The sequence below is a fragment of the Hypanus sabinus genome, chromosome 11, assembly GCF_030144855.1.
Source record: "Hypanus sabinus isolate sHypSab1 chromosome 11, sHypSab1.hap1, whole genome shotgun sequence".
NCBI lineage: Eukaryota > Metazoa > Chordata > Chondrichthyes > Myliobatiformes > Dasyatidae > Hypanus > Hypanus sabinus.
This window is the reverse complement of record NC_082716.1, coordinates 50,591,446-50,605,671: the sequence shown is the minus strand read 5'-3', so window position 1 is coordinate 50,605,671 and position 14,226 is coordinate 50,591,446.

The window sequence follows — 14,226 nt, the reverse complement described above, 5'->3', positions numbered from 1 at the left end:
CTTTGCTTAATCAGAAGCCAATATATGGTAGTTTAACAAGTACATGGGTAAAAACAAAAACAAAGAAACTCTGGAAAACCCAGCAGATCAGACAGATAACATCCACAGAAAAAGAATAGTAGGATGGCACTTAGGTATGAGTTGGGACCTGAGCAGCAGAATTTTGAATGATCTTGAGTGTATTCAGGTTAGGATTGGAGTGCACCAGAATAGATTAAATCAACCAATAACAAAAACATGGGTTTTCATCTGCAAAATTAGCCTGGAGTTAGCCAGTGTTACAGAAACTGAAATAGGCCATTTTAGGCTTTGGTCTAAATATCTATCTCCATCTCAGAATTAAGTATCATACTAAAGCTCTATATTATCTGATATACCTTTGGATGGTCCCAAGAGAGTCAGAGGGAGTAGATAGCTCAGGAATGGAACTGGCAGTGGAATTAGTTTTCTTCATCTTTCACCAGAGAAAACTTCTGCTCAGCAAGTATGGAGTGTTAGACAAACAGTCTGATGATATCAAGACAGTGAAGGTCTTCAAGATACTCAATGCATGACGGCAGGTCATCTGTCTGATGCTTTGCTTTGAGCTGAATGAAAAATTAAGGACTTCTGTTCTATAAAACAAGAAACTGTTCTTCGAATAAATCTTAAGCCTGAAGGTTTGGTCATGAAGACTTAACTCAACAAAGAAAACAAGCTTTTCCTTGTTTTGAGATGGCACAGACACAGCCATATGGATCCAAGTTTTCACATTGACATTAAGCTGAAGAAGGAAACAGCAATTTTATTAGATCTAATCAAGGTTTGGTTTTGCTGCTCTTGGCTGAGTTTGGGTCAAATGGTACAGAGAACGTTACTTATTTTTTAAGACTTCTAAAATTCTTATTTATTCCCTTTTCTCTTCAGCCCTCACTGAGTCATACTAGAGTATGGTTCCAAGGTGGTAAGCAGCTGTCCAGTGCTTCATCTAACTGCCCATCGTTCATGTGTGAAGCCAGTCAGTGGCAGCTGGTGACTTCACAGTGGTGACTGGAGGAAGCCAGGAAGGGTGGTGGAAATATCACAGCCCAGTCTGATGCTCATCCAAAAGCTACATTTGTGCACTTTGTGCAGGGTTACTGGGTGTGAAGGATTAGGATACTTCCAACTTATTTTCCCACATGTTGCAATGTCCACCCCTGAATTGATTCTCAGAAAAGACAGTTGTTAGACTGTCTCAGCCTTTAATGGGTTCTGTGGTTCAATATTACTAGAGAGAATTGTGAAATTCTAGTTCAAAATTTCCTTAGTTTTTGGCTGTGACACATTCAGTTGATTCTCAGAAACCTGAAAGCAACTCATCCCTGACCACTTGTAAAAGTGAGTGGCCAACTAGAAAGTCGGAACATAGACTTCCAAGGATTTCAATTCTTTCTGAATACTGATCATAACTGCCAGCTCTCGTAGTGATACGACCATTCTGTGTCTCGCAAAGAACAGAAGTGTCAGTTCTAACTCTCCCCCTCCGGCAGGAAAGAAATGAGTGAAGTAGTTAGCATGGAGCAGCTCTGTTTTCTGGGCTGGTCTTACAAATGCTGATATTAATATCACAGTTTTGCTGGTGGACAAGTTTCCAGTAGGAGCCTGTTAAGAAAAGAAATGTGGCTCTATGACATATTTGGAAATTAGATAGAATTTTAATATAGCCTGAAGAAGGTCAACCTGTTAGATGGATGCTGAGAAACTTGCATGGTTACTGATAACACATTAAGAAAAAAATCATCTTAAAAGAAGTCCTATTAGTGCAAGTGCATAGGTTGTCGAAAGCCCGATCTCAACAAGACAGGGTGGCGAAAAAGATACTCAGAATGCTGCCTTCATCAATCATGGCACTGAATATAGGAGTTGCGACATTACATTGCAGTGGTATAGGTCATGGGTGAGGCCACACTTAGAACACTCTGTACAGTTTTGGTCACTCTGTTCTATGAAAGATATGGTTAAACTGGAAAGAATGCAGAAAAGATCTACAAAGATGTTATCAGGAGCAGAAAGCCAGAAATATAGAGAGAGGCTAGTCAGGCTAGTGTTACGTTTTGTAAACATAAAACTAATTGAAAGAAAAACAAGGGAGTCCAGAATGTGTGTACAGTACATTAGTTTTACTTTTAGTGAGGCGCATGTACGACATGGTGGTGTGATGTTTTATGCCATTCACATACTTTTACATATGAATTATGAAATTTTACGTAATGAAATATTTAAATGAACAAGCATGCTTAATCAAACAATATATTTACTGAAATCATAGTCTCTTTTCTTGGTAGAACAGGAGAATTAGGGGTATCCTTATAGAGGTTTATAACATTATGAGGAGCATAATTAGGTGGATAGCAGCAGTCTTTTTCCCAGGGTAGAGAATTCCAAAACTAGGGGGCATAGATCTAGAATGAGAAGAGAAAATTTTAGAAGGGTCTTGAGGGCAACTCATTCATATAGACAGTGGTGAGTATATGCAACTTCCACCATTTGGAGGAATTGGTTGAGTCAGGCATAATACTATTATTTGAGAAGCAGTTGAAGAGGTACATACAGGAGTGTCGCTTCATGCGATATGGCCAAAAGCAGGACAGTGGGACTATATAGGTGGGCACCATGGTCAACATAGACTCGTTGAGCCAAAGGCCCTATATTCATATTGTATTGATCGATGACTCCAGCATCCATGAATGTTTCTATTACCTCCAATATAAAAAGTTAACATCTACCGTCAATTGTCACCTACAACATTTAGATACTTAGCACTTTTAATATGAAAAAATGTTACAAAACACCATGATTTGACATAGAAGAAGATATTAGGTCAGAAGAGGTAAGGAACATCTCAAAGGAAAAAACTGAGTTATAGAGGCACAGGTTTAGGAAAGGATTTTGATAGCTTAAATCTTTGGGAGCTGAAGGTACAGTGCCATTGGCAGATTGATTTCAGTCAGTGGCTTAATCATGAGCCAGGATTGGAGGAGCCCAAATTGTCTGAGACTGTTGTGGCTTGTGGAATTTACAGAGATTGGGAAAGTCATTGGCTAGCAAATATGAAACTAAAGGTAAAATGTTAATATATGCTCAGGGATAGTGGATGAATGGGAATTTGTGAGAGTTCTGATACAGGCAGTGCTGTTTCAGATAAACCAAACTTACCAAAAGTGGAAGATGGGAAGATAGGCAAGAGATCATGGATATAGCTGAGTGTGAAAGGCAACATTCAAATGAGACCAGGCCATTATAGTCTTCCAGCCTCTAAATCAAATTCCCCTATATAATTGTTCCTGAATCCCACTGGGCCTCAACCAAGAGTTACTATTAATTCTGATAATCAGGAATATAGCAAAAAACAGTCAATCCTGTGACAGGAATTGAGGGAAATTTGTGGGCTTTGGTGGGAACCCTATAAATTGAACCATCATGTAATTGTAAAACAAATCATGAAATAGATATATTTTCCCCATCACCAAATGGAGGAAGTGGCATGTCCTAACAAAATAGTGAGCCAACTTGTATAAAAATGTGACCTCTTTTGGGTACAATGGAATTTCCATTGGCATCAAGTTATGTGATCAGAGCAAAGCTATTTAAATGTTTCAGACAAAACCATTTACAGATGCAAACCTCAGGTACCCCATTGTGTAAAGGAGTCACTGGGCCAATTGCTGAGCTATAATGTCGGCAGTATTAATACCAGAAATTGAGTGGCTTGTGCGTGTTTTTTTAAATCTGTTAGCACATTGTCAGGTTGCTACATTAGAGATTGTATCTTATTCTGAGGGAGGATTGGGATGCAGAGCTTGTTCAATAACAAAATGAAAGAAAAGTTAGTGAGACTATTTCATATGTTTGAGTATTATATCAGATATCAGAAAAGACAACATCCAGGAGAATTTATGGAAGAGTTAATATTTGAAAAGTCGAGCTCCCAAATTCAATTTATTGAGTTTCCAGGTAGCATAACTGCAATGATGATGAATGATGCCTTCATTCCTCCTATTCAAGGTCTTGTCTCAATGATATCATCAGCTTTGTAACAGAATATTAAGTAGACATGCCAGGATCTGCACTGTCTGTTTTCAAACAGTATGGTACCGGCAGAAAAGCTATCTTGCCAGAACAGTCTAAAGAATTCTTCTTAGAAAGCATGGTGGGTCAGGAGGAGAACTTTCCCCACGGATATTGCAAGTGTTCCTGGGTCATACCAGTTCAGCCTCTTTCATAAATGAAGGGCCCCATCTTCATGTCAAATACCTCAATAATAATCAGGGATTGTGACTCTTATCTCAAAATTCCAGGGCATGTCCCCCAATCAGATTATGAACATGACTAGACATTTAGAAGTTTCCAAGATTTTTTATTGAACTGAGGTTCTGTGTCATGTGGTGGCAAGCTCTGCAAAAATCCCTCACCTTGTGTGTTCCAATCTTAATACTGGATAGAAACAAGTAGAAACAAAGCACTGACCCACCTTAATCAGATGATCACTGAAACAGACAGCAATATGCTCACTCTTGTAAGAGTAATGCTTAGTTCCAAATCTCGGCTTTTTGTCCATAATCTTGTAATTTTCTCATGCTGGTATTGGTCAAATCCCTTCTAAAGCTACATGTGAAATCAGCTCCCATCTTTTCAGGTAGAGTATTCTAGATTCTATAACAAAAATAGAAAATAGTTCTTCCTTTGCTCTTTCCACATCTTGTGACAATGATTTTAAAATGGTGGCTTCTTGACAAAAAGAACAATCACATTCCACCTCCTATAAACCACTCGTCACCATGTATATCTCTACTGGCAGACTTACCCCTCCTAAAGAGAAGTGTCATAACTTTTTCAGCCCTTCCTCATAAATGAATTTCTCTGGCCATGACAATCCTTTGGTAAACTCATTCTGCTGCCTTTCTAAAGAGTACAGTCCAGAGTTATCCATAACACTATGCCCAAAGTCTAGCTGTCAAATTTAGCATGATTTCTTTCAATTTCTATTTCTTCCTCCTCTTTATAAATGCAAGTACGTCATATGTTTAATTAATCAATGTACAAAAATGTTCTATAGACATCTACACAGAGAAAAAGAGAACAGGATTTTGCATAAAAATCTTGAAATTTGGAATTAAGATGGTCAGACAACAAAAAAAATCTTTATTGATCATGAATGAAATATTAAATAATTACCTTGTAATGGGTACTGGTGAGGCCAGATCTGGAGTACCATGTGCATTTCTGGTCTCCTTACTTGTGGAAGGATATACTGGCTTTGGAGGTGGTGCAGAGGAGGTTCACCAGGTTGATTTCAGAGATGAGGGGGTTAGACTATGAAAAGACATTGAGTCGCCTGGGACTGTACTCGCTGGAGTTCAGAAGGATGAGAGGATCTTATAGAAACATATAAAATTATGAAAAGGGATAATAAGATAGAGGCTGGAAAGTTGCTTCCACTGGTAGGTGAGACTAGAACTTAGGAACATAGCCTCAAGGTTCTGGGAAGTAAATCTGGATGGAGATGAGGAGAAACCGCATTTCCCAAAGAGTGGTGAATCTGTGAAATTCTCTGACCAATGAAGTACTACCTCAATGAATCTACCTCAGTAAATATACTTAAGCAAAGTTGAACATAATTTTGCATAGTAGGGGAATTAAGGGTTATGGGGAAAAGGCAGGTAGGTAGGTGGAGATAGGCCTATTCCTGCTATTTCTTATGTTTTTATGATCTTATGTGCCTTATATCAGTCTTTAATAAGAGGATATTGCTGGAGACTTAAAAGGTAAAGATAGTTGAGAAAGAGGAGGTATTAAAAAGCCCTTGAAATGGCTAATTCATCTGGTGCAAATACTTCTCAAAATATCAACTCATGTTTGGTTTTTGTCTGTCTTGAAACATGAAGCAAGTGACAGCGCCACTTGCTTCACTTGCTAAGGTATTGTGAATGGAAATGAACATTATGGAATTATCAACAAACTTTAATATTTCTGAATTTATGATGAAGGATTATTGTTGATGAAGCAGGTGAAGAGGGTTGAATTTAGGACATAATCCTGAAGGTGTCCTTAAGTAATACTATAACTTGAGGCTGGGATAATTGACCATCAGTAAACACAGCCATCATTGTTTCAGGTTATGACTCCAACACTTGGAGTATGCTCCTTTGATGCCTATTATCTTCTAATTTATCAGGCTGTCTTGATGCCACACTCAGTCAAACACTGTCTTAATTTCAAAGATAGTCACTCATGCCTCAGGCCTGGAATTCAGCTCTTGGTCCATATTTGTGTCATGATTATGATGAGGCCTGGAGTTGAGTTATCCATGCAAAATCTGAATCCATTATTACAGAGTGTTGTTTCTGAATTCTGCTTGTTAGAAACCATTGTTTGGTGAGTTTGTGGGTTTATCAAGTGATACTATCTGTGAGTCTGGTGGTGTATCTTACAATTGAGGAAGAAAATCTGTTTATTTACTTGGACAATGTGTATGAGGTTGAGGATCCTATCCTACATCCAAGTGCTTAGCTATTTGCCTGAATTCTCCAACTGGTGCTTCACAGAATATCTTGGGAAATGCTCATCCCCGGTATCTTTCTGCATCATCCTCTCAGCTGGCATCTGAAAAATGGAGACACGCTTCATTTTGTGTTATTTGTAAGCATAAATCACCTTCCCTTCAAGGAATGCTACAAATGTCGAGGTAACCACACTCATTTCTAAATCCAGTAAAAATGTGATGAAGACTAGTCAGTTGCTGCAAGCACAGCAGTGAGTACTAAGCATGAATTTCTCAAACTATCTCCACCTAAAATAATCACACATTAATTTTGTATTATGAGTTCTTCAACAGTATCAGATCATAATCCAATATCCATGCTTATACATTTACATAATGTTTTTGGGTTCGATTCAATGTTGTCTGTTAATCTTTTCTCATAACCTGGCTTTATCTACTGTACAAACATTCTCAATTCCTGTCCCATACATTCTGTAATCTTCCTGCTAACTAACTGAGCTTTACCCCTGGCATTTGTCAAAGGCTTCTTTTTTCTGTTTTATTTCAACTTTTATTTCCTTTGTCAATCAGGCCGCATTAACTTTGAATGCTCTCTGTGATTCCCTGAAAGGAATATGCCTAGTTTATAAATGTACTTTCTCTTCACTGTAAAAGGAACAGAGATAAAGTCAGGCTGCTCTCCAGAACTAACCAAATTCTGAATGGATTTGTTGTCAAGAGCCTGGCTGAGGCCCTAAAGAGAGAATTACAGGTTCCAGAACAGAAGAACAAGAAGACAAGTTGACCTGCTGGACTCCTTTTCCTAGTCTGCATTTTGTAACTTGCAACTCCTGCTTTTTTTTAAGTCTCTGTTCTCACACTCCTACTGCTCCCATGTACTTACTGACCAGATAACCAATACACACTATGGTCACCCTGGTCTTACCTTATCCACTGGCCTCCCTACAGTTTGACAAACTTATTTTGTCCCTGTTTCCATTCTGATGAAGTGTCTCCAACCAGAAACCTTGACACTTTTCCCACAGGACAGGCTTCATCTGCTTAATATTTTCAGCACATTGTTTTTGTTTTAGGTTTCCGGAAAACTGAATTGTTTTGATTGTCTTTTCTATTGTTGGCCAAGGTTCTATGCTTCTCAAGGAGAAGAGAATAGTGAGACTATGTTTGAAATCTGGCCATTGGACAATGTTAAATGTGCACCAGCTGTCACACTTAATACAATTTAGTAGGTAGGATTTGAACATCAATTGAATGTTCAGTCCTTGTATTAGTGACTGAGATTTGATGCATTAATCACATGGCCTAATCCTGCTCCTGTCTCTTTTGCCCTTATGCTGATAAATTTATATAAAATGCAGTTTTCTTTCACTTCTAGATATTACAGGGTCTGTACCAAACTGCTTCTGAAGACCTTCCTGCACTATGCGTCTGGTGGGTGATTCATGCATAAGTTAAACATCCAGTAAGCAACACAAACAGAGGTTTAATTGATCTTATTTCTTCTGCCTTCTTCCTCTCTGTCTTATCTCACCAATTTTCTCCCCTCCTTTTTAAATTGAGGTGCTAGGAAGTTCTAGTGCTGCAATGAAGCCTTATAATCCAGAAAGGGGATTTGCTGTCTTCTCAGACCCATCAAGTTTCAAGCAGCCTACAACAGAGAGACACATTAATGCAAGGAAGGGTTTGGCGTATGCATTTTATGTGTTAAAGTCAATCACTTAGTAGATTTTGTCTTTTGCTGTTTAATTGTAAGTCAGGAACCTCATCGATGTACAATTCCATTGCCTAGGTGCATAAAGACTAACTTACTATAAACGTAGATGCATCTTTAATGAGAGCAAAAGAGACCAGAAATAAAATCTAGCATGGTGCATAAAATTCAGAGAAGAAGTGGATACATAAGAAATACAAACATTGAAATATTGTTCCCCTTTTTCTAACAACTTCCATTAAATTTGTGAAAGAAAATGTCATTGTTTCCTTTACTGGTGAAGTACCCTCATGTCAGAATTTCACTCATTTGTGATATGAACTAAACTTAATGCATATAGTTAAGCCTTATACTTACTATTGGAATAATATTTATAATGGATAATAAGCATTAATCAATCTCTTTGGCATTGCCCGGTAAAAAGTACAATCTTTAGCATTTGAGGAGAGATAGTTTTTAAGTTTCTAAATTTAAATTTAAGAAGAACTTTTATATTCTTTCTTGATCCAATCATTCAATTTACTTTTCTGTATTTGATTTGACATTGAACTTCCTCTTTCTAATCCACATTCTTTCTCATTGGTTCCACTATTTATTTCTCATTCTTTCTATATCTGCAGCTAAGGTCATACCCTGCTAGTTAACCTGTTGACTTGGGTCTCAGATGCTTTATTTACCTCATCAGTTTGGATTTACAACAGGTTTGTTAATAAGTACTTGTTGGGCTGAACAATCTAAAAAACATCAGATTCCTGGCTTAACCAAACTCCGGATTTCCAGCAGCTGAGCAGCTCTTGTGTTGTTGACTTGCTGCTGCAAAGTGAAGTCTCTTCGAAGTATATCTTGATGATTAAATTTTCTCTTTGATGTGAGTTCAGTGAGACCCTCTCTCACTGCTCCCCCTCAGAGCTACACCTTCCCCTCCCCTTACCTTCTTGTTCTGGCTTCTTCCTCCTTCCTTTCCAAACAAGATGAATGGCCTCGGCCTGAAACATTGACTCTTTCCTCCTTTCCGTAGATGCTGCCTGACCTGCTGAGTTTCTCCAGAATTTTGTATGCGTCACTCTGGCACAATATAGTTGCCACTGGATGCTGTCCAAGTTGCATGCCATCTTGGACAATGTCTCCCATCCACTCCATAATGTACTGGTTAGGCACAGGAGTACATTCAGCCAGAGACTCATTCCACCGAGATGTAACACTGAGTGTCATAGGAAGTTATTCCTGCCTGTGACCATCAAACTTTACAACTCCTCCCTCGGAGTGTCAGACACCCTGAGCCAATAGGCTGGTCCAAGACTTATTTCCACTTGGCATAATTTACTTATTGTTGTTGTTGTTGTTGTTATTGTTGTTGTTGTTGTTGTTGTTATTATTATTATTATTATTATTATTGGTTTTATATTGCTATATTTCTACACTATTCTTGGTTGGTGTGACTGTAACAAAACCCAATTTCCCTCAGGATCAATAAAGTATGTCTGTCTGTCTGTCTGTCTGTTCATCCCCAACTTAGAAGGAACTATAAAATGTGTATCAACAAACAATCATCTGGTGAAGCTCAGCAGTTTGAGCAGTATCTGTGGTTGGCAGTGGGGGATGAGCTGTTAACATTTCAGGTCAAAACTGCATCAGGGTTATTGGTTTTAATAATCTTTACAAAAATTCTCTAAGGGATACAAAGAAAGTCTCACTGTTTGCAATTAATTCAAGCCACCATGAAGCATCATCGTTTAATTAGCCTTTGGAGCAGCAGGACATCATTTCTTGTCCTGCACCCAAATTTCTCAGTTCATACTAATTTTAACATTTTTTTGAAAATTAGCTTGTATGCTATATCAGTACATGGAGTTCCTGTGTGAGAAGAGATTAAGCAGCTGAGGCCAAGTATCAGTAAAATCTTAAGTTTAATCACTATCAAAGTTTTATTAATCTATTATATTCCTTCAACAAAATCGATACTGAAATTCACTAAAATACATAAGGTTTTTCATACAGTATCAGTTCTACTCAGTCTAATTAATCACAAACATTTTTCCATCTCATTCTTTTGAGGCTCATGTTTAAACTCATTAATTTGTCTGTGAAGTATTAGGAGAGCAAAAGTGAGTTTAGTTCTGCAGAAGACAAGACTCTAGCCTTTGAATTTTCAGTTTTGTGCTTATCAGAGATCAACATGTTAAGGTATAGAAATAGAAAACATTTCTCCTTAGACACACAGCTAAAACACATTTCAAAGACACAACCCTTTGGCATGACCTATTATTTGCCTAATTTCACAAATGCCCTTATTACTTTCTCAGCACGACAATGTTTCTGTTTCAGTAGTCAGCTTGTGACTTTTCTAAATAATTTGCCATGACTCCCTATATTTTTCTTTTTCTTTCTCTGCTCCACAAGTTTCCGTTAATCCAGAGATCTGTGTGTGTACCCTAACTTACACGGTCTAGTTCAGTCTTTAGTTCTGTTTTCATTTAACTACAATAACACCTGATTCAGTGAAACTTCAGATTTACAATGCCCCCGTACAGTACATGTTTAAATCTATCCATGGCTTCACCCATTGTGATTTTATTCACTTAGGAAGTATGTCTGTCTGTTTGTCTGTTAAAGATGAAGGCACATACAAAAAATCAGGACAATCTTATAGAAGGGGGAAGGAATAAAGGGAAGAATAGCCCTTATCCGATATAAGCCTTCAGTAGAATTAATTTTCACCTACTTCACTAAGTAGCAATGCTTGAGATAACTTTGCTTCTGTACTGATTTCCTGACATGCCACCAAGCAACAATGTTAAGATGACACTGCTTCTACACTAGTTTGCTGGCATACTACTTCCAAAAACATATGGTTATGAAGAAGGTTCAGAGCTGCATTGCCATTAACGGTTAAGGTCATGACTGGAGGTCATCTCATCTGCAGCAGTTTGCAGTGTGCAATGTACTGTTGTTTTACGGACTTCATAAACTGGCTTTTAACTGTGAAAGCAGATTTCATTATGTTCTACCTTAGCAAAGTGCACCAGGCTGATTCAACATATAACTTCACCAGTTATCCAAGCTATCCAATGATACAGAACATTATTGACTGTGCTAACATCACCTTGAGGGCATTTCCGTATCATTAGGAGGAGGAAAACTCATACAAGGAGGTACAGCTGGTGAGAGACCATATCAAGCACATCATGATCTTTGGCATCCAGATAGCAGTTGTAACCTTTTCATTTTGCACCAGCCTGCTGTGGGCTCCATTAAGCCATCATATCAAACCAAGGATTGGCTTCTGAGTGTTAGGTCTATTCTTTGACCATCTAGTTCTTAGCTCTGTGTAAAACTCACACACAAAAGTATACTGTACAGATGACAAAAGACATCTTGCTAACTGTAAATTTATTGAGCAACTGTGGAAGTAATCATTGGAACACTGACAACAAAATCTGTGGCTAGTAGTGGGGATAAGAACACTGAAGAAAGACAATGCTCAAATCTAATTCTTCCCACATCGATCTCAACCTCACCCATGTGCAAAAGGACTTGGGCATCCTCGCAACACACAAAAAGTGCTGGAGGAACTCAGGAGATCAGAGAGCTTTAGTCTGTGGAAATGACTGAACAGTCGATGTTTTGGGTCACAACTCTTCATCAGGACATGAGAGTCCAATTGCAGGCTTCTCTAAAGGTTAACTTGTAGGTTGAATTAGTAGTGAGGAAGATAAATACAATATTAGGATTTATTTCCAGAGGTTTAGAATATAGAAGCAAAGATGTAATACTGAAACTTTATAAGACACTGTTCAGACCACGTTTGGAGTATACTGAGCAGTCTTTGGCTCCATATCTAAACAAGGATGTGCTGGCAGTGTTGATAGTCCTGAGGAGTTTACAAAAATGATCTCAGGAATGAAAGAGTTAACATATGAGGAGTATTTAGAGGTGCTGAGCCTTTACTCACTGGAAAGAAGAATAAGTGGAGATCTCATTGAAAGGCCTAAACAGAGTAGACATGGAGAGGATGTTTCCAATAGTGAGAGAGTCTGAGACCAGAAAGCATCAAAAAGAATGTATGTGTTCGCCCTCTCAGCCCCAGAACCATTGATGTCAATAGGGGTCTCCATTCCTCCTGTAGTCCACAACCAGCTGCTTTGTTTTTGCGACATTGAAGGAGAGGTTGTTTTCTTGACACCACTGTGTCAGTGTGATGACTTCTCTGTAAGCTGTCTCATTATTATTTGAGATTAGGCCAATCAATGTAGTATCATTAGCAAATTTAGTCAGCAGATTGGAGCTGTTGGTGGCGACACAGTCATGGATATACAGAGAGTAACGGAGGGAGCTTAGGACACAGCCCTGAGGGGCACCCGTGTTGAGAGTCAGAGAGGCAGAGGTGAGGGAGCCCACTCTTACCACCTGTCGGCAATCTGACAGGAAGTCCAGGATCCAGCTACACAAGGCAGGGTGAAGGCTGAGGTCTCTGAGCTTCTTGTCAAGCCTGAAGGGAATTATGGTGTTGAATGCTGAACTGTAGTCCAAGAACAGTATTCTCACATAAGCATCCTTCCTCTCCAGATGTGTGTAGAGCTGTGGCTATTGCGTCACCTGTTGATCAGTAGGCAAATAGTGGGGGGTCCAGTGTAACGGCTGCAGATGTAGTCCTTGACCAGCATCTCAAAGCAATTCATCCCGATGAAGGGTTTCGGCCTGAAACGTCGTCACTACCTCCTCCCATAGATACTGTCTGGCCTGCTGAGTTCTGCCAGAATTTTGTGTTTTTACCTCAAAGCATTTGCTTATTATTGAGGTGAGTGCGACAGGTACAGGATGCACCTATTAAGTGTCATTGAATGGAGGTTGACAGATCAGTATGGACATCAAAGATTATGGAGACAGATCAGAAAAATGGGGTTGAGAGGGAAAATAAATCACTTGTGATCAAATGGCAGAGAAGACTCGATGGGCCAAATGTTTTAATTCTGCTCCTATGTCTTATGGTCTGATGGCCTATCCCACAAAGATTTGATTGATTCACCAAGGATGATACATGTAAGCAATTCTCAGACTCTTTCTTCCCACCTCAGCATAATGAATGTCTTCTGATTTTATGTTTTGCTCTCAGATGGCAAAAAAAATCAACTTAGCATATTGCTATTGAACAGCAAAGCCAAATATGCCATCACTTAATCTGATATTCCCAGTTTCCAGCTCAGTTATAGGTGACATTTTACAAGGGAGAAAAGACTGGCTCTGGGCAAGGAAACAGCTTAGGCATAAAGGGGCCTTTTTTTGGTTGCAAAATGTAACAAGGGCATGACACAAGGATCAAAGTTGAATCCTCAATGTTTTATGTTTTGCATCAGTTACTTGAATGAGGTGTTGTTACTAAATTTTATATATTTATAAATATGTGTGTGGCCTATTTCAATGGTGTACTAGAGATTGTGGGCTACATAAAGGTTAGGACTTCAATCAAAGTGATTATTGGAAGGTGAGTATCGGGAACCCGGCGGATTGAGAGGTGATTGAAACAATTAGTATGCCCACAAGAAAATAAATCTCTTGGTTTGTTTATGGTGACATACTGTATATGTACTTTGATAATAAATGTACTTTGAAATTTACTTTAGTATGGTTGACAGAAGATGAATTTTGAAGAAGGGTTAAACTGCGAGGGTTTGAAAAAAAGAGCATTGCCTCTCTTTAATGGTCTTAGCTTTACTATTGGCCAAAAGTTTGATAATGGGTGCCCCAACTAAAGCTAGAATTCTCTCCCCTGCAGGTACAGGATAGTATCAGCTGACCTTCATCACTGAAAGTCACTTGATAATACTTCTCTCACCCACATGGGGAAAATGCTAACTTTATTGAGGCATTGATTTATACTCCTTTGAAGTGTTCAGCACCATGCATTTCAATAATATCATACATTTGGTGAGTATCAACTGATAATATCTCTCTAACTCCCATGGAAAGAATTGACATTGACATGTCTTTGACC